This window comes from Carassius gibelio, chromosome A25 (genome assembly GCF_023724105.1).
Source record: "Carassius gibelio isolate Cgi1373 ecotype wild population from Czech Republic chromosome A25, carGib1.2-hapl.c, whole genome shotgun sequence".
NCBI lineage: Eukaryota > Metazoa > Chordata > Actinopteri > Cypriniformes > Cyprinidae > Carassius > Carassius gibelio.
The window spans coordinates 2810522-2832977 of record NC_068395.1 but is presented as its reverse complement, the minus strand read 5'-3'; the positions used below and the strand labels follow the sequence as shown (position 1 = coordinate 2832977).

At 40.8% G+C, this 22456-nt stretch overlaps 1 protein-coding gene across 6 annotated transcripts in view; it reads right to left on the bottom strand.

Annotated features, from left to right (window-relative positions):
- The window catches only part of LOC127946841 (plexin-B2), a 153923-nt gene that overhangs the window by 66472 nt on the left and 64995 nt on the right, over positions 1-22456 (bottom strand). The gene's annotated exons all lie outside the window — the stretch shown is intronic.

Here is a 22456-nt window from a genome sequence, read left to right as displayed (position 1 = left end):
AGGTTCCCGTCCAATCACGCGATGCGGAGGAGGGGAGCTCATGCACTTCCTGTCGTTCTGCCGCCCACTAATCTGCTGTCATGTGTGTGGATGCAAAACACGTTCTGCTGAATAAATCCACATGATTTCACCAGCGGATTTAGATTTGGAAAGACGCAGTGTTGTGCTTAAATATCTGAACATCTCTGTAATATCTCAATTGCAGTGTTGTGCTAGTTACTAAGAACTAGTAACTAGTTACAGTTACTAGTTACTAAATTCAAACAGTAACTCAATTACTTTGTTGATTACGTACACCAAAAAGTAATGCATTACTGTTAAATGTAACTTTTTAGTTACTTTTTTAACGAACTTTCTTTATTGTTCCCATTAATGCACTTTTATGCGTTATGGTCTATACAAACACAAAGTAAAACAGAAAGTAATTTTAAAACACTATTTTGATTAAGTCAGACTAGCACAAATTTAATATTGTATATCACAATGATTTCTGAAATAAATAAAACACCTGAATAATAAAAAACTAAAGTGGCTTCTGCATCATAAAAGCTGTTGTGTTGAGTGAGCCCTGTGTAATCTGTTCCTTTCACAGATTAAGTATGAAAACTATCAACAATAGACAACATAACACAAAACATTTTGAAATAAATAAATGAAAGCAATCTGAATTATTCAGAATCAATTTCTAGAAACATACATACATACATACATACTGTACATGCGAACCCGCTCCGAACTCCCGAACTGACTCAAATGATTTGCGAACCCGCACCGAAATCCCGAAATGATTCAAATGATTCGCGATCCCCAAACTGACTCAAATGATTCGCGAACCCGCTCCGAAATCCCAAAATGATTCAAATGATTCGCGATCCCGCTCCGAACTCCCGAAATGATTCAAATGATTCGCGATCCTCAAACTGACTCAAATGATTCGCAAACCCGCTCAGAAATCCCGAACTGACTCAAATGATTCGTGATCCCCAAACTGACTCAAATGATTCGCGAACCCGCTCCGAGCTCCAGAAATGATTCAAATGATTCGCGATCCCCAAACTGACTCAAATGATTCGAGAACCCGCTCTGAAATCCCGAATTGACTCAAATGATTCGCGATCCCCAAACTGACTCAAATGATTCGCGAACCCGCTCCGAGCTCCCGAAATGATTCAAATGATTCGCGATCCCCAAACTGACTCAAATGATTCGCGAACCCGCTCCGAGCTCCCGAAATGATTCAAATGATTCGCGATCCCCAAACTGACTCAAATGATTCGCGATCCCGCTCCGAACTCCCGAAATGATTCAAATGATTCGCAATCCCCAAACTGACTCAAATGATTTGCGAACCCGCTCCGAACTCCCAAATGGACTCAAATGATTTGCATTTTCAATCTCCAAGGTGAAAGTTATGACAACACCAGTGTTGTGCTAGTAACTAAGAAATATAATATACTTTTTAGTTAGCTACTTTTTTAAAGAACTTTCTTTAATTTTCCCATTAATGCGCTTTTATGCGTTATGGTCTATACAAACACAAAGTAAAACAGAAAGTAATTTTTAAACACTATTTTGATTAAGTCAGACCAGCACAAACTGAATATTGTATATCACAAGGATTTCTGAAATAAATAACAAAACACCTGAATAATATATTCAGAATCAAAAACTAAAGTGGCTTCTGCATCATAAAAGCTGTTGTGTTGAGCTCTTAAAAATGTTCCTTTCACAGCTTAAATATGAAAACTATCAACAATGGACAACATAACACAAAACATTTTGAAATAAATAAATGAAAGCAATCTGAATTATTCAGAATCAATGTCTAGAAACATACATACATACATATACATATGAGCATAGCATATGTGTGTGTGTATATGTATATATATATATATATAAATGCTGTTTAAAAATGAAATCTATGTTATCATATCAAGGAGCTGACTGAAAGCCTCCACAGTAGAGACAGGCTGCATGTTTTCAACAATGTTTCACCTGTATGAGAAAAACATACAGAGAATCACTTAAGACACTTTGCTGTAGACCCATTCCACATAATAATATTCATTAAAACTGTATGTTAACACGTAGGAGCTTGCTGCATGAAATCATGAGTAGGCTTGACAAAGTTGATAGTAGGCTCGGTTTTGATAACTATTTTCTGATTATTTAGATTCACATGTTTGATTCAATTCTAATTTATTATACTTATAATGGTTATTTTGCTTATAAACTGTATGAACAAATGCTCAACTTGTACAAAAAAATGCTAAAAAAATATATAAAAAATTAAGAAGGTCCAAACTATGCAGTTAATTCACCATTTAACAGATTCATAATCTAATAAATTGATAAAAAACTGCATATTATTATAACAATGTGTAAATGATCCCATTAGAAACTAATGAACAATTCCATTACAGACCATTAAAAATCAGACTACACTAGTTGTGTTGCATGTTTTTGATTCACTAAAATGAACCAGTTCATAAGAGTCATGTGTTTGCGAATCAGACTACACCAGTTGAGCTGTATGTTTTTGAGTCATTTGTCTGTGAAATGAACTACTATGGTCACGTTGCATATTTTTGTGTGCAGCTTGTGACGACAAATCAACCGAGAAACATTTTATCCTGTCATTATTTCGCAGTATACAACCTTTTTATCGAATCACATTTAATTTGACCCACAAACTCAGGCCAAATATGACTTCTTTTCCTGTTGGGATTTATTAGCAGGAGTGCGTAGACGAAAATCCCTTTGAACGCTCATATTGAGATTGTGATTACGGTAAACAGAAAGTAGATGATACCAATAACGACTGAGGACTATTCCAACGATCTCTGAGCTTTTCCTGAATGATAATAAATACACACTTGTATATCCTCTAAAATCTCTGAACACTCTTTCCCAGTTGTATCAGTACACTTGTGTTTTTTTTCGCTCCCAGTCCTGAACACTCGTACAGACTCTTTAACCTCAGAAGGAACACAGATAATCAGCGGAAGCGCTTCTGTCATTCACAGCATTTCTCCGGACCAGCATCTCTCCTGCGGTGAGCTTTATTATCGTTCTTTTCCATTAGGTGACTCATTTACTTTCCATGCATTTGAAACGAAGCTACAGACGCAATGCAGTCTTCTCATATACGTCTATCAGGGGTTAGAGGTTACCACTCGAATTAAAGAACATCTTTATTGATTCATTTAAAATATGGAGTCATAGTTGACACGTATGATACTGTCATGATGTCCTTCTGTCATTTTGAAGCTCAAATGTCCATCATTTTCTAGTATATGGAAAAAAAAGTACATTTCAGTGCATCTATCCTTTTATGTTCCTCAGAAGCAAGTCAGTAAAACAGAAGAAAGTGAGTAAATGAATTGAGTTTCCTGGTATAGAACTAAAGCATGATAGTGTTTCTACCAAGCCATAGAGTAACTGTAAAATTACTCAACGCACAGCCTTGACTGGATTATTTGCTTTTAAATGCTGCAATAGCAAACTCTATGTTTAATGAATAATTACATTTATTAATAACTAGATATTTTAATAGATGTGTTTTCCAAAGAAAATATCAGGTGTTTGAACAATTCGGTTGACATTACAGTATATAATATGGTTAACTAAAACTAAAACCATTAAAAAAATTATGATTTGTATTTTATTACAGTAAAAAGTAAATAAATAAATAAAAATTAAGCGTGTGTGCGTGTGTTATATATATATATATATATATATATATACACACACACACACACACACAACACATACAACACACACACACACACAGACACACACACACACACACACACACACATATATATATAGTAATTAATATTTTACAATAATTATTAATATCAGTACAATAAGTAGTAGTAGTAGTAGTAGTAGTAGAAGTTAATTAAATTATTTTTGTAATTATTATTTATTTTGTATTTAACATGGCATTAAATATGAAAATATTTTTTTTTGCATATAATTACATAACTTATATCTTTACCTGAAAGGAAAGCCAACCTGCAGCATAATATTTAGGATTTTTTTCACATATGCAATCATCTTTTCTTTCGAACTGGTCAAGAGACATAATTTATTGCAAACATTAAGGCATGTTACACTCCAAATCTTTTAACTTGAGGTTTAAAGCCTGAACTAATTCCTGGTTTAGAGTTCCCTGAGAGATGTGAGGTGTACAATCAAGCCAGTACAGCAGGAAATCATTTGAAAGTGACCGAAATGTTTAGAAGATCAGCTCTGCAAAGGTCTCTGACCCCTAACCAGCAAAACTCTCCATCCGGACCCTGGAGTGCTTCTGCTATCTGCTCCTCTACTCCTGATAACACCACCATTTTTCCACCGGAGCAATCCGATCGCAGACCTGCCTGGTGTACGAAGCTCTCGCCACCAACCTGGACGCATCTTCAGCACCCACTGAGAGAAACACACACGTTATTGGGCAACGTTCACGGCTCCCTATTCAGATTCAGCTCGTGCTCAATCACCCTGTCTAACATCTGAACTCTCATTTTCTCTGCAGAAGCGTGAGAGTGTGTTTCTGACAGCGCAGACGACAGCTCTACTTCAACAGGGAGCTGAACTCATCCTTTCCCGTCTCTGGAGGAGCGCTGCATCAATTTCCTGTCAGAGACGCCTGTGGGCCTCCGTCGCGAGAGATAACGCAAGACAAGTAACTTATAGCTGCCCCTCCATGCCTGCAGAGCACAAACAAGAGATGAGAAGCTGCAGTGAGGGCGCTATCGAGAACGCCATCACTTCCTGTGAGCACGCACTGGGGGCGCAGGGTCTGCCACAAAACATGAGGCCAGCCTGCTGCATGCTGGGAGCAGGTTAGGGTTTATCCCAATTATAATGTCATATACTGTAATGCACCGAAAACATTGAGCATTTACACCCCTTTAGAATCAAGAGGCTTTTTCAGACATAATTTAGGAAGCATATTCTATAGATGAGTGAGACAATAACTAATCATTTAAGACTTTTGTACTGTATGCATATGGATAGAGACTTACGCGTTTTTGGCGAGACATTACAATAAAGTTCAGTTTGCTGACTTTAATGCACTAGATAAACAGAATTAACTCAGTTTATCCTAAATGAACTGAAAAAATACAGAGATAATCATTATTATAATATTATCATTAAACTATAAATAAATAAATAAATTGTTTTAATTAAGTTTAAATGTAAATATATTTAGCATTAGATGTTTAAGTATGTATATATATATATATATATATATATATATATATATATATATATATATATATATATATATATATATATATATATATATAATGAATTATAATTCTATAAATAAATGAATTGGCTTTTTAAAAGCCCTGAATTTCTTAATAATAATATTTTTATATAACGTTTTTATATTATTAATATTAATGTTATAATTAACACACAAGTGCACACACATAATGCAATTTATTAATATTATTAAATTGTTAATATTATAATTTTAAAATTATAAATTAAATAAATATATGGTTTGTTTATAATGTACTAAATTTAATGCATTAATTAATGCATTAACTTGAGTGTGTATAACATGTATGTGTGTGTATATATATCTTGTAATTTATTTACATTTAAATAATTTTCTATCTACTATATATAATTTCAATGTTATAAACATTTGTTTAAATAAAAGAACTGCCTATTTTTGATACTTTATCTTTAAAACCTTTACAGGAAATTAGTTTTATTTTTATTACTATTTTCACCTGAAAAACTTAATTAGCCGTCATATCTCTTTTTTATTAATTAGTATGCAGCCCATCCAGTTTCTGCTGAATACCAAAAAAGAAAAGAAAAAATTGGCCATTGGTCCTGTTAGCAGCATGAAAAGCTAAACTCTCATTTCAATTTTGGATTAATTAGGTGGCCTAGAAAGTGTGCAATAGCACCTCCATATAATCACGAAAAAGCTGTCGGTGACTTCACTATCACAATCTCTCAGTGTCCCATTATAATCAATGAAGAGGAATCGCAAGTGTGCAGGAGGTGAGTGAATTCTGGCTCACTTCAGAGGTGTTCGAGAAATCAACAGACATGTCTGGGGTTGGCTTCACTGCTCAATGCAAAATCAGGTTGTAAATAGAGACTTTTGAAGCTTTCCAAAATGAAACCCCAATATGCACCGGAGCTATATCCTATTATTACAGTTTGCTGAATACGTGAGTCAGCAGGGCTGTGTAAATACCATGGTATAGGAACATGAAAAAAAAAAAGTACTGTGGTCTCATCATTAAATCCCATCACTGTACCGTGGTACTCTTTTGTAAATGAATACGAAAGCAACATAGTACTACCATCTGATACTATTATTGTACCACGGCACCTCCACACATTTTCTGCAAAAGAAAGCTAACGTCCCAATCTGATCCAATCTTTCCACAGACATGATGTTTGACTGTCAGTTCTTTAGATATGCTGTCACCTATAATGATTCGTTTTCAAGCCCTCATTCAGACTTCTGTGCCTCTTTCTGCCCATAGAAAAGCTGCCAAAGTTGAAGAATGACAGGCCCATCTCTCCAGCTGTCAATCAAACGGAAACCCATTTCCCCACCGCCGCGGTTCCTCTGCTATTTCACAACGCTGGAGTCATTGCACCAAATTGTTCTGCCAAAACAACTGTTGTTCGGCACAGTCTCTCCTACCACACTCCATACGGATGTCATACCGCTCACGTTTATCTCCGATGGGCTCCCATGTCAGGTTCTTTGGCATTTGCAACAGATTGCCTCACTTGTGCTCTCATTGATTCCTGGTTTCTGCAAGTACATGGCTACAGACGCCGAGTGACTGTTGTCTTGTCTTGTCTCTTGTTGACTTGATTCAGCAAACATGAGTGTTCCTGTGGCTCAGTGGTAGAGCATTAGCAGCACAAGATTGTGGGTTCGAGTCAGAAGAAACGTTTTTTATCTTCGGAATAACAGACTGATGAATCATGCTCACAAATGCACATCTAGAAGGTAAATAAGTCCGTTTTGATTTCATGTTTGACTTTAAAGCTTTCTCAGCCATGAAGCACAAGCAGCAGAGAGGCGACTGGAGAGCCATATTAATCACAGAGCAGCGCTGTCTCTATTAAAGTTAATGTTCGCTTAACACTTTTACATTTCGGTCACAGAAACAGCGCCTCTAATGAGCCGCGACGCACTACACAAGCGGCTAACTGCACACAAACCAAAAGAGAGCGCGAGCGAGAGAGAGAGAGATGACGAAGTGAAATTGACTTTTTCTGAGAAGTCTGAGTGTGAAGTTATGTCAAAGAGATGCTTCACCCCATACATATATATCTAAATATATATATTGCAAAACAAAAACACAGACACATTTATTATACTGTATATATAATTCATGTGTATATACACAGAGAATATATTTTTTTTAATTGAGAACAAGACAGAAGATCATAAAAGTAGGAAGCATACTCTATAGACTTGCCTTACACACTAGACACATTTGTTTATTTCTTTATTATTTACATGTGGCCAGGCTTTCCTTTATAATTTCCCATCTTTGAGTGACTGACTGAACGGATTAAATCGATCTTTTCCGTTAATTGATTCAGTTCACAAAACCAGTCTGAAGTATTTATTCATTAAATGAATGAATCAGATCTACTCAATCAATTTATTTAGTTCACAGAATCAGTCAGATTTTTTGATTCAATGATTGATTGATTGATTCATTCATCCCAATGATGCAATGATTCGTTCTCAGTTTTCACTTTTGGACTTTACGTCACACAAAGCTACCGTATTTCTTCAAACTCTTTCTTGCTTGTGTTTCACTGATACAGTTTGGGAACAACGGAGTGAGTAACTGTCTGATGACAGAATTTCAATTATTTGGCCAAATAAACTCTCAGTAATGACATCACACACACACACACACACACACACACACACACACACACACACACATACACACACACACACACACACTGTGTACTATCTACCCTGTCATGAGAAATCTGGCATCAGCAGCATAATGATTTTCTCTTAATCTCGCCATCCATTTGAATCATTCTGTCATTCTCTCTTTCTCCACCCACTGCTGATGGTTTAATCATGACAGAGAGAGAGAGAGAGAGAGAGAGAGAGAGAGAGAGAGAGAGAGAGAGAGAGAGAGAGAGAGAGAGAGATTTTATCAGAAGCCTGTGTGGATTATTTGAGAATCTTTTCGTTCAAGTCTCCAGACTTTACATAACGCTTGACATTGTTCGAACAGAAGGGAAGACATCAACATGATTATCACTAAGATGCCAAAAAAAATCACCACTAACCCCTGACGAGGCGAGGATTGAGACGGTTTTGAAAGCAGCTGAATCTAAGGCAGAGTGGGAAAATAAATGGTCCTGATGAGCTGCTGTCTCAATCTAATGTGATGAGAGAGAAATAATGAGCAGCACAATGTAATAAAATACAATTAAACTAAATATACAGACATATTTCTATTGCACTGTTCACAACAACAAAACATAGATCATGAAAAGTGTAGTTCGATTCCAGAATGAACGCATCAGTCTAAAATGATTCACTCAATCACTGAATCAGTCTGATAGGTTACTGACTCACTGAACCACAAATCATTTTCATTCATATTTGAATCAAAATCTACAGTTACTGTGTTATTTGCACTTATGTTTGAGACTTAAACTGGAATAGCTAAAGTGATTTATGCAACAAGATGTAATAAAACATACAGAGATTGAGAGATTTGTTTATTAGATAACACTTCAAATATTTTACCAAAACATTTGTTCCCTGTCAAGGGAACTTCGAACTGCGTCCTCTGAAGGGACACTATGGGGAACACCTCGTCGTGACCCATGTCTGAAGCATACTTTGAAAAACGCCAATGTGTTGGCCGGCGACAGCCTCTGACGTCGCTACCGGCGCGACTATAAATACGCGCCCGTAGGACCCGTCACTTATCTTCTTCGTCTTCATTGACTGTTTTGTTTGAAGCGTGCATCTGAGAAACGACCAGAATGGTAAGAGCGATCTATTATGGTTATCATGGCATCCACTAGCAAGGCGTTTAAACAGTGTGTGCATCCATGTCAGCGTTATTTGACACCTGATGACACACACAGTCTTTGCGTCTCTTGTTTGGGCAAAGAGCACGCGCGCGATGTCCTTGAGGGGGCAATCTGCGCGCACTGCGAGCGTTTTTCTGTGGAAAAGCTCCGCTCTCGTTTGTCATCTGGATCTCGCGGCTCAGGACCCGCCGTTGCCGAGGCACGGAGGAGAATGAGCTCGTGGGGATCGCAGGTGGATCTCGCTGAGGAGTTTAGAGAGGGACTTTCCTCTCACACTCTCCGGCGGCAAACGAGAGCGAACTTCGAGAGGAAGATGCGTTGTCATTAACCCTTTCTGACACTGAAGTTAGTGCTCTGCTGGGTTCTAACCAGAAAGAGCAGGAGATATTTGAGAGTGGTGAAGAAGCTGAGGCTGAGCCGCTCATTTCTCCTGCTCTGCGTATGGGGAGCTGTTAGAGGTTATGGATCGCGCCGCGGCCAAAAAAAAAAAAAAAAAATTTGTTTTTAAATAAAATAAAAATAAAAATAAATAAACTTGCCATGGAAGTGTGCCAGAAAGGCACTCGATGAGTGTTATTTTTCTGACCATAGCCCGCAGCCCAGGTGAGCCTTCCATTCTTGCCTGACTTACATGCAGAAGTTGAAAAGGAATGGAAGAGGCCGTTTTCTCTTGCATCCATCGGTTTCAGCATACGAGTTATGCTGATATCGATGGCATGCACGAGGACGGCTATGAGAGGATGCCCCCTGTAGAAGAGATGCTGGCTTGCTATCTCTCAGTGGGGGAACATCCTCTCTAAAATCTCCCTCTTTGCCATCTAAGCCCTTCCAGGATACATCCCGCTTAAATGGTAAATCATACGCAGTAGCAGAGCCCGAACAACAAAGGGGTCCTGGCCCATCTCGATCTGAGGATCGAAGACGGGCGCAGAAGGCTAGTGTCGTGGCTCGTGCTCCTCCCCCGCCTGAGGGCAGGGGCAAGAGGAATCGCGGGTCACGAAGAGGTAAGCAGGGTCTGAAGGATGTGATTCAGACGGGGCAGCGTTCTCGTCTGGATCAGAGCGATACCTAGGAGTTTGTCACTTCCTTTTGGATGTTTTTAAATTCTGTTTCATTTCTCCCCTGCCTAATTCCCCTGTAGCCACCAGCGCTCCACCTGATCGTGGTTAGGTGGAAAGTTTCTCACATAACAGTCTCCTATCCTGGACCTGTTATGTTTTTGGTTGGTCCTATTTTCATAGTGACCTCCTTACTGACGGTCCGGACCAAAAGGGGACGCCCCGTAAAGCGGGACTCCAGTACAGGAGGGTGGGTGAGTATGTAACCCTTTCTGCTTATGGGTGTTATGTTGCTGGTGGTTATGTCTTCTAACAGACTCTGTGAGTTTCCTTTTACAGTGCTCAGTTCCAGCCTTGTGCTCTGGCCACGATCACACGCTTTCGGCAGGCGGCCGTGCCGCGTGGGTTCGCCCCCCCCAGGGCGCGACACCCACCGCGGAGCGAGTTCCACGTGCGGGAAGCAAGCGCTCTGCGGTTGCTCGTCCCACACCCCTCCCGAGGAGCCTGGCTGATCGTCAGAACTGGCATAGCACTGCAGGGAATTTCATGGATATCCGGCCAGGTCACCCTGAGGGGCCGCCTGGCCGCTTGGCGCATCCGGGGAGGTGGTAGTTACGGAGTCCTTCTGTATGTACTGCCTCAGGTGATGCTCCCCTCGCTTGAGGGTTGGAGCTCGCCTCTCCCGTGCGATCCAGCGCCTCTGCGATGCTTAGGAACCTTTCTGTACACACGCTAAGCCTGTGTACTGTCTCAAAACCACATGGTGGTCAGTGTGCACGTGAACACTTTGCGCACTGTCTCAAATCCACGTAAGTGGTAAGTGTGCACGCAAGGCTCTGCGCACTTTCTAAAATCCTGTACGGTAAGGGTTACGCGCCCCGCTTTGTTCCCTTTCTTAAGATGATTAGCCCCGAGGTTTCTTGGGCTTCATTCAACCAGTGTGTATTTGTTATACACCCCAAGCATCGCTTCCCTCAACATGAGGGGCTGTGTGGACTCCCGCATATTGTGGTCTTTTCAGATAGTAGGCTTCACCAGGCCTCTCTGATGGTGAGCTCCCACATACTGTGGTTGTCAGGTAGTAGGCCTCACCAGGCCTCCCTGGAGATTTAGCTCCCACATGCTGTGCGTTTCCACTAAAAAAAAAAAAAAAAAAAAAAAACAAGCTCCCACGGTTTGTGGTTGTCAGGTAGTAGGCCTCACCAGGCCTCCCTGGAGTCGAGTTCCATATTAACTTCCACTGAGGTGGTTATCAGGTAACAGGTAGTAGGCCTCTCTAGGCCTCTCTGTAGGTGAACTCCCACATATTGTGGTTATCAGATAGTAGGCTTCACAGGTCTCTCTGAAGGTGAGCTCCCACATACAGTGGTTGTCAGGTAACCTTTTTCTGTACACACGCTAAGCCTGTGTACTTTCTCAAAACCACATGGTGGTCAGTGTGCACGTGAACACTTTGCGCACTGTCTCAAATCCACGTAAGTGGTAAGTGTGCACGCAAGGCTCTGCGCACTTTCTAAAATCCTGTACGGTAAGGGTTACGCGCTCCGCTTCGTTCCCTTTCTTAAGATAATTAGCCCCGGGGTTCCTTGGGCTTCATCCAACCAGTGTGTATTTGTAATACACCTCAAGCACCGCCCCTTAACATGGGGGGCTGTGTGGGCAATTCTCGCGGTAGTTTAGCAGCGCTCCCCTTTTCTAAAAGGGTCGCCTATGAGCATGCTGCTCGGAGCTCGGAGTCCTCCTCTCATGGGAGACTGAATTCTCGGTTTTTTCATCAGAGCGCTCCAGTACTACATACTGTTTTGAGACGCACTGTGAGAGCAGACATCCTGCTGAGGCTCGGGGGATGGCGCCTTCGCACCAAGGTGTTGAAGTAGAGTTAGAGAGGTTGGCCAGACCTGGGTGGATCGGTTTTGCGGCTCAAGAGAGCGTCGCACTATCCCCTCTGGCTTCCTCTGACTCATCCAGCTCCATTGGGGCTGGACGCCATGGTACAGGCGTGGCCGAGGCTTCATCTGTATGTTCCGTCCTCCAATTGCTCTGCTCCCGGGCCATTCCATCTACGAGCTGCTCTATCAGAGTGCCACGAGAGCCCCTCCTTTGTGACAGGCAAGACTTGGTAATAAACAGTGCTAAGTTCTTAGCCGTATCCCTTTAAAGGAATCTTTCGTGATTCCAAGCCTTCAGCTCTACCCCGGGCCGAGGCCCTTCAGGTAAGTTGGGTATGTAGCTTAGGCCTTTGGCCATAAGGGATAATGTCATGGACAGCCGTCGAACCGTCCCAGGGGCGACTCCCGGTGAAATGGTAGAGTTGGTACTTAGTGTTTGCCATGATTCTGGCCTGCACTCCCCTCAGCATGGCGGCGTGGGTATACTGTTCCCCATAGTGTCCCTTCAGAGGACGCAGTTCGAAGTTCCCTTGACAGGGAACGTCTCAGGTTACGAATGTAACCATGGTTCCCTGAGAGGGAACGAGACACTGCGTCCTCTAGCTCCCTGCCATGCTTCGGACGCAAGCTTCACGAAGAAGATAAGTGACGGGTCCTACGGGCGCGTATTTATAGTCGCGCCGGTAGCGACGTCAGAGGCTGTCGCCGGCCAACACATTGGCGTTTTTCAAAGTATGCTTCAGACACGGGTCACGACGAGGTGTTCCCCATAGTGTCCCTTCAGAGGACGCAGTGTCTCGTTCCCTCTCAGGGAACCATGGTTACATTCGTAACCTGAGACGTTTTATATTTTATACATAGTTTTACATATTAATTGTATATATATATATATATATATATATATATATATATATATACTTGATAGATATATAGATAGATAGATAGATAGATAGATATACAATTATAATTTTATTATATTGAATATTTTAATATTTCTAATAATATAATATATCTATAAAAATTTATGGTATTTATTATATTTATTTACTTTTTTATACTTTGGTTAAGATATAAATATATGGTTGTTTATAGTGTACTAAATTTAATGCATTAATTAATTGTGTATGTATAACATATATATATATATATATATATATATATATATATATATATATTAGGGGTGTAACGATACGCGTATTCGTATTGAACCGTTCGGTACGACGCTTTCGGTTCGGTACGCGGTACGCATTATGTATACCGAACGGTTCGTTGGAGTAATTAATTATATTTGAAAAAAAAAAAAAAAGAGAGAGAGAGAAATATAATGATATGCGTTCAACAAGGTAGCCCAATAACCCAAACAACGTAACAGGCAACGCCCCTGACACTCCCGAAGAAGAAAAAAACACCATCTTATATGTTTATGTTAGGCTACTCAGCAGGTGCTCGCTCACTCAGTACACGCTGAAGGCTCGTTGCAAAATAGCCAATGCGTTTAACAGACTAGAAATGAGAAGATCCTCCAATAACCAACAGGTCTGGTGTTTGGGTGCACTTTGGATTCCCTTTAAGCTATAATGGTGATGGCAAGAGAGTGGTGGATAAAAAAACAACGGTATGTCGCATCTGCAACATGACAGGGTACACCAGCGGGAATTAAAAAAAAAAAAAAAAAACACCAGCGTGAATATCTGGGATATATGCGTCAGTACTATCTGGGAAAAGACGAAAAAAAGGAGAAACATGCACGCAGCAAACTATCCCTGCAGCATTTAGAAACTATAGCTTACAGGGAATCCAACCCAAACACCAGACCTGTTGGTTATTTTAGGATCTTATATTTCTGGTCTGTTAAAGGCATTCGACATTTTGCAACGAGCCTTCAGCGCGTGCTGAGTGAGCGAGCGCCTTAGGGGCCGTTCACATATCGTGCCTAAAAACGCATGGAAAACGCTAAGCGCGTCTTTCTCCTCCTTTCCAAAGCGCTCGGGCAGAAGCGCTCATGAGGCGTCTGTCTTTGCTAAGCAACAATGACGTGCTCTCTCCATGAGACGCGGAAATTTCAGCGAAGGATAAATGGATTTGCAGCTCTAAAAATCGCTTGCAGTAGCTCTGCTACTAAATTTATTTCAAAATTGCAATCCATATACAACTATGATCAGCTGATCCTTCATCTTGGCTGAGCTCTCAACGTTGTTACGGGAAAGGATGAAGCTGATTGGTTAGTTCTTGTCACATGACCCGCGGTGCGCTTGCGGCATTCTGAAAAGTTGAGATGTTTTTACATTTTGCTGTATCTAAAACGTATCGAACCGAACCGAACCGAACCGTGACATCAGTGTATCGTATCGAACCGAACCGTGAATTTTGTGAACCGTTACACCCCTAATATATATATATATACATATATATATACATATATATATATATATATATATATATATATATATATATATATATATATATATATAAAATAGCTTTTAATATTTTAGAATGTGATTATATATACACACAATATTATTTATAATTTTATTATTTATTTATAATAATATTATAATAATTATTTATTTATACACATTCATACATGTATACCTACATATACATATGTACTGTATACATATGAATTTACTATTTTATAATATGCACGACAAAGCCATTGATCTATATTTCTGCCCACCCTCTCCTCCAGCGAGGGGCTCTGCTTTCTTCGGCATCTGTGTTCAATCCCACGGCTGTGAGCAGCAGATGTGATATCGGCGGGGAGGAGATGCTCGGCTAGTGTTTAAACACAGAAATGAGAGACGCTCTGTCACCCACATCTGCCCGTCAGGACACGAGCACGAGACGCGAGACGAGCAGCAGCTCCACACTACTAAACACTTCCCCCAGCTTCTTTAGCCAAGTGAGCTAGGAGGGTTTCTAAGCCCTCAGAGTGATTCATTCACAATCATCAAGGGTCACAGAGGAATTAAACTGATGGTTTTACAGCAAACACACTTCTGAGGCCACATGCTCACTTACTGCATAGTTTTAGAGCGCGTTTACACTTACATACACATTTACATTTACACAACGTGTTCCTGTAGCTCAATTGGAAGAGCATTGTGTTAGCAGCGCAAGGTTGTGGGTTCGATTCCCAGGGAGCACATGTTAGGTAAAAAAAAAAAAAAAAACTTAAAAAAAAAAAGTGCCTGAATGCACTGTGAGTCTCTTTGGATAAAAGCGTCTGCTAAATGCATAAATGTAAATGTACATTCACATTTACTGATAGAAAGAAAGCATTCCTCGTTTCTGAAAACATGTAACAATAATGACAATATGGCGCTGATGCTGCAAATTTAAAAGGTCCAGAAGCCCCCTCATGACAGATGTGCTGGTGTTTTCAGGCCTGGAGTCAGTGAGCATGCACACACAGATGTGTGTGTGAATCTGAAGTGGGTTGTCAGGCAGAAGCTGCTTCCAGATGGCCGACAGACTCCTGCGCCCGCGACACTTCATATGACGGACCGGGAAAACAGCGCCAAGTCTGTGAACCGCTTAGCAACAGGGTAAATCCTTGACATTTTTAAAACGCTTTAGCTGAAGAAGAGAGAAATAAAGTGAGAGAGAGGTGCCTTTTTGAGACTGTCACAGTCTAATTCTACACAATACTTGCTGCCAACAGACACATGTCCCTTTTCAGCCCAGATTTGGGGATAAAACCAGCGTCCTCCACTGAAGCAGATAAATTATTTTTAGTATTAAGAGGGGAAAGAGGAAAAGGAGAGGGAGGGAGACAGAATTGCGTAGTAGGCCGCAGATTTTGCAGCGGTTACGGATTACTGCTTGCTTGTAAATCCCATCAGAATGGATTGAGAGAAAGACAGTAAACAGGAGAGCTCCAGCCTATCCGCTCACAAGTCTCGAGTCTCGCTTTCTCCTACAGACGATCAAACTATGACCTTCACAGAAGAAGTTTAGAGGTTGCTCTTCTTGCTTAAATGTTCGTCTACTTATTTACTTAATAGCATAGAATTTCAATTACAACTTTGGTCATTTATGTGTAAATAAAATAATCAATCTGCTTATCGCATAGAATTATTAATTATTTAAGCAATTTTTGAGACTTCTCATAGCAAATAAACTAGATAAGCATTAGCAAACCTGCATTGGACTCATTTTCTGTGGAAGAGCTGGTACTTCTTGTGTGCTGGTCTATTGTGGCATCACCAATTTCAGATATAAGCTGCTTCTGAAAGAAACGTGAGAAAGCAAAGCGCTGTTGGTCAGGGGTCAGATGCTCTCTTCCACTGTTGGTGGCCTGAATAAGCTACATATAAACAGACCTCAGACGGTCGGCTTTCACAGTCACAAACAGCATGTCCCGCACTCGTTCAGCGGTAATCAAGCGCTCTCCTGAGGATTTTAACCAGGAGAAACATTTCCAATAAAGCTCTGCCATTTCTGACAAGCAGCCATTTCCTCTCGTTGGTTTTGGAGTCTGAAAGCGACATAACAGAGTTTTATGAGGTGTGAAGATGGGGCTATATTTGATCACATACTGTGGCCCAAAAGGACTCTCGCTGTCTGTATCACTCCGTCTCTGTGTGTCTCTCCATGGGGCGCGACGGCAGCATGACAGAAACTACTGAAGCTTTACTTGCTTCATTTTACCAGCACATTAAAGGTTTGTCAGTCCCTTGAACCTGAAACCAATCTCTTTAAAACAAACTGAAGCGAAGCACACTGATGTACGCCGATTAAACGTTTCTTCACCATTCATTCCATGACTCACCATGATGACTTCATTCATCACAAATGTTGGACTGTGATTCAGTTATCAAACTGATGAAGATCATATCAATTAATCTCCAAGCTTGTTAGAGTTACAGCTCAGCTTACACTTTCATGAAGTTTTGTCTAGATCTGAGAATGTATCTTTTTAAATCGGTGAGATTTGATTTGAACAAACCTTGTTTATTGCTATTTCAATGAGTTATCCAGCCATTCCTGCGTTCTGTTTATTAACCTGTGCACAGAAGGAAGGATAAAGAAACTGTTCAGACACTCACAGATGTCCGTTCCTGCCAAATGAGTCCATGAGTGTAAAGATTTATGAACTCAACTCTCAAAAATAAAGTCTCAAGATAATTTTTTTTTAGCCTGATGCTGAAGAAGAACCTTCTGAAGTGTATACAATACCAAAGGAGAAAGTTCTGAAGTTGCTATCACTCTTAAAAATAAAGTTTCCAAGAGTGGGGTTTTTCAGTGATGCCACAGAATGGCCACTTTGGGTTCTCCAAAGAACCTTTGAATGAACAGTTCTTACAAGAACCGTTTCCCTTAAACATTTCTTAAAAATCAAGGTTCTTTATTGGCATTGATTGTTCTAGGGAGAACAACCACCATGGCAACTCTACAGCAACTTCCTAACCATCTATCTATCCATTCATCCATTCATCTAACCATTATCCATCCATTCAACCACCTAACAATCTAACCATCCATCCATCCATAAATTCCTTTGACCAACTACGTAACCATCATCCATCCATCCATCCATCCATCCATCCAACCAACCAACCATCCATCCATTCAAACCAAACATCCATCCATCCAAACATCCATCCATCCATCCAACATCCACCCATCCATCCAACCAAACATCCATCCATCCAACAACCACCCATCCAAATATTTATCCATCATCCATTCATCCATCTATCCATCCAACCAACCATCCATCCATCCATCCAACCATCATCCATCCATCCAACAACCACCCATCCATCCAACCAAACATCCATCCATCCAACAACCACCCATCCATCCATCCATCCAACCAAACATCCATCCATCCAACATCCAACCAAACATCCATCCATCCGACAACCACCCATCCAAATATTTAACCATCATCCATTCATCCAACCATCCATCCATCCAACAACCACCCATCCATCCAACCAAACATCCTTACATCCAACAACCACCCATCCATCCATCATTCCAATCAAACATCCTTCCATCCAACAACCACCCATCCATCCAACCAAACATCCATCCAACAACCACCCATCCATCCATCCAACCAAACATCCTTCCATCCAACAACCACACATCCATCCATCCAACCAAACATCCTTCCATCCAACATCCACCCATCCAACTATTTAACCAACATCCATCCATCCATCTATCCATCCAACCAACCATCCATCCATCCAACCATCATCCATCCATCCAACAACCACCCATCCATCCAACCAAACATCCATCCATCCAACAACCACCCATTCATCAATCCAAACATCCATCAATCCATCCAACATCCAAACAAACATCCATCCATCCGACAACCACCCATCCAAATATTTAACCATCATCCATTCATCCAACCATCCATCCATCCAACAACCACCCATCCATCCAACCAAACATCCTTCCATCCAACAACCACCCATCCATCCAACCAAACATCCATCCATCCAACAACCACCCATCCATCCAACCAAACATCCTTCCATCCAACAACCACCCATCCATCCAACCAAACATCCTTCCATCCAACAACCACCCATCCATCCATCATTCCAATCAAACATCCTTCCATCCAACAACCACCCATCCATCCAACAACCACCCATCCATCCATCCAACCAAACATCCTTCCATCCAACAACCACACATCCATCCATCCAACCAAACATCCTTCCATCCAACATCCACCCATCCAACTATTTAACCAACATCCATCCATCCATCTATCCATCCAACCAACCATCCATCCATCCAACCATCATCCATCCATCCAACAACCACCCATCCATCCAACCAAACATCCATCCATCCAACAACCACCCATCCATCCATCCAAACATCCATCCATCCATCCAACATCCAAACAAACATCCATCCATCCGACAACCACCCATCCAAATATTTAACCATCATCCATTCATCCAACCATCCATCCATCCAACAACCACCCATCCATCCAACCAAACATCCTTCCATCCAACAACCACCCATCCATCCAACCAAACATCCATCCATCCAACAACCACCCATCCATCCAACCAAACATCCTTCCATCCAACAACCACCCATCCATCCTTCCATCCAACCAAACATCCTTCCATCCAACAACCACCCATCCATCATTCCAATCAAACATCCTTCCATCCAACAACCACCCATCCATCCAACCAAACATCCTTCCATCCAACAACCACCCATCCATCCATCCGACCAAACATCCTTCCATCCAACATCCACCCATCCATCCAACCAAACATCCATCCATCTAACAACCACCCATCCAACTATTTAACCAACATCCATCCATCCATCCATCCAACAACCACCCATCCAACTAGTCATCTATCTATCCATCCATCAATGATTTGAGGAATCATCTGTGTCTGTAGGGATCTGAACAATAAGAATGAGAAACAGTTATTAATATTGATGCTTGGTATATCAAGAACTGCCCAGACAAGTACAAGAGGTTTGAGTATGTCCTCCGAGCTCCACATGAAGAAGCATGTTAATGTTAAATCTCAGCTGGCCCAAACTCAGAACAGGGTGAGGCGAGATAAAAAACAAGACGAGAGGAGAAGATCTGATCAGAGGGAAGGAGAAACAAGAACACGATGAATAAAAGTAGAGATAGACGAGATCTGGATTCCATTGGTTTTTGGCTCTGAATCGCACTGAACCAGAGAAGAAAAATCAATTGCTGATACCTGCACTGACCAAACATATTGATGCCTGACGAGATTAGCAGGGATCAAGCTAACCGTGTGTGTGTGTGTGTGTGTGTGTGTGTGCTACCGGCTCTACACATTCAATCATCGCCTCGTCCTGAAGGCCAGCAGAAGAACAGCAGCCCAGCACACAGATAATCATTTACCATGTTTAAAACAAACGCTGCTAATTAAGCGGCTGTCCTCTCTTTAGTTGAACTCAAAGCTAACTGAATGCACTGTAAAGGACGGTCGTTTTGGAGTGAGTCAGACCACCTCTTGTTCAAATTACAGCATGCCAGTAATCAACAACAAAAACGCTTCTGTTTCTCCTCATCTGCACTTTTCACTCCTGTCGTCGGTGGAGAGTGTGTTGGGGAAGATATTTTAAAACTGCAGTTTGTCAAGCTACTCATTATCTGGAGCATTGCTGTAGCCAGGGTCTGGGTGGGAGCTGTGCTATAATAACCCCACATACACTAAACACTTTAAAAGAGACTGATATTTAGATGCTGTTTTGGAGGAATGAGCATCGTTAAATAATATCACATTGCACCATTACTTTAGGTTAGGGATATATCATTTTATCAGTTGTTTATTATTCATTCAATGATACATACAGTAGTCCTATTATAGTTTTCATTAATAACCATTACTACATAGATGATAACTTTGTCTAATGCCCTTATGAATGTTGTTAGCATGACTAAAATATGAAACAGCATAGACATAACATACTTGTTCTACAGATCTCTGCATTAGTGTTACATGCTACTGTTTTGATATGCCTTGATAACGTTTCTGATCAGATACAATGGATTTATTTTGTGGTATTCTGTCAGCAATAACACGTCTGTGGGCTCTTTTGATTGCTATCAGTGTAAGTTCTGGCTGTGTTGCCAGATATTGCTCTGAAAATAAATAAAAACAAAAATATTAAATAAAAAATAAACTGAAATGACTTCAAAAACGGTCTAAACTTAATTATACATGCATATACACTCAAAAGAGGAGCTTTAAATAGCAGATTAGTCATTTAGAGAACAAATGTTATATTTGAACATTAAATTTGACTGAGGTCTGAACTTCAGTGACCTCACAGACATGCTATAGACATGATCTGAAGTGAATCGCAATGGACATTTGCAACCCATTTAACTTTGATAATGAGATTTGTGACTTGACTTTATCCATCTGGAATCGACTGGATGGTGAAAAACATGTTTCTGAATCTTTCTATAATCTTCCCACTAGATAACAAGGTCATTTACAGCTGTTTATCATTCATGCTACTACAATAATTAATCACTGCAAATGATTAACGTTTATTTTTCCAGATTTGTTTATGGTTCTGAAACCATGTAATTTAATTTGAGTCGATATGGACAAAATGTCATTAATGTAACTTAAACTTTAACAAACTAAAGCTTAATTAAACTTCCAAACATTTTAACCAAACCTTAACCAAGATTTGAACATTTGAAATCAAATTAAGTGTTATTAATATTAAAAGTATATGAAATAAAATTGTATAACGTTCAAGAGATGATGGCTTAAAACTTTCTATAAAGTTTTTTTGCCATGACAAACTCACTCTGGCTTCATTCTCGTGAAATGCCCACTTTCTACCATCAAATCAATTCCTAATGAACCTAATCCTACATCCGTATCAGAAATACACACAACATTTTCATATGCATTTGATGCTGACTTTAACCACTGAACCCAGAGCTCCTAACACACATTCCCCTCCAAACTAACAAGCCATCGCCTGAAGACAGAAGCCCTCGGTGTGAGAATCACTCCAGACACTCGGCCGACAGGTGCATCACCCTGAGACCCTGGATACAGTGTACAGACTTCACTCTCACAGGCCGTCTGAAGCGTTTTGTCAATGCTTCTCTCTTTCCTCTCGCTCGAGGCTGCTGGACTGAATCTGAGAAACAGCTGCGGAGCCTAGCCTGAGTCAGCCCTGATCCACACAAATAAAACACAGAGCCAGCACATGCAAGCTTATCAGATACATATATAGAAATAAAAACCAAATGATATGAGCAAGAACGATTTCTCATTTCCTCTCACAGACCCCAGGAGTTCATCCTGTGACTCCCGTCAAGGAGGTCGAGCGGCACACGTGATCAATAAACAGAATCCCTGTGGACATCTGTTTGGGACAGGTGCGCTGATTAAGAGGGGGAACGTCGATGGGCATCTCCAATACAACACCAGAGGAGACGGCATCACGGGGCCACGGGACAGATGGTGGCGGGCGGGTCAGAATAAACCGATGAGCCACCTGAGGCTGAGCATTACATGCGGTTCATGCAGAAATTACATTTGCTGAAAATGCACTCGACCTCAGGCCACTGAGCATGCAGATGAGTTTGTTTCTTTATCAGAACAGATTTGGAGGAATGCAGCATTACTTTTACATCACTGTGTCACCAGTGGATGCTCTGCAGTGGATGGGTGCCGTCAGAATGAGAGTCCAAGGAGCTGATAAAAACATCACAATAATCCACAGCACTCCAGTCCATCAGATAGTTTAGAATAAAACTGTTGCTTCAAGTCCATAATCCATAATATTGCTTCTTCCAGTGAAAAAAAGGGGAGAAAAAAGAACCGTTTACAATGATTTTGATGTGAGAGGAAAACAGCGGATGGACTTTTTCCATGCATTATGAACTCATGG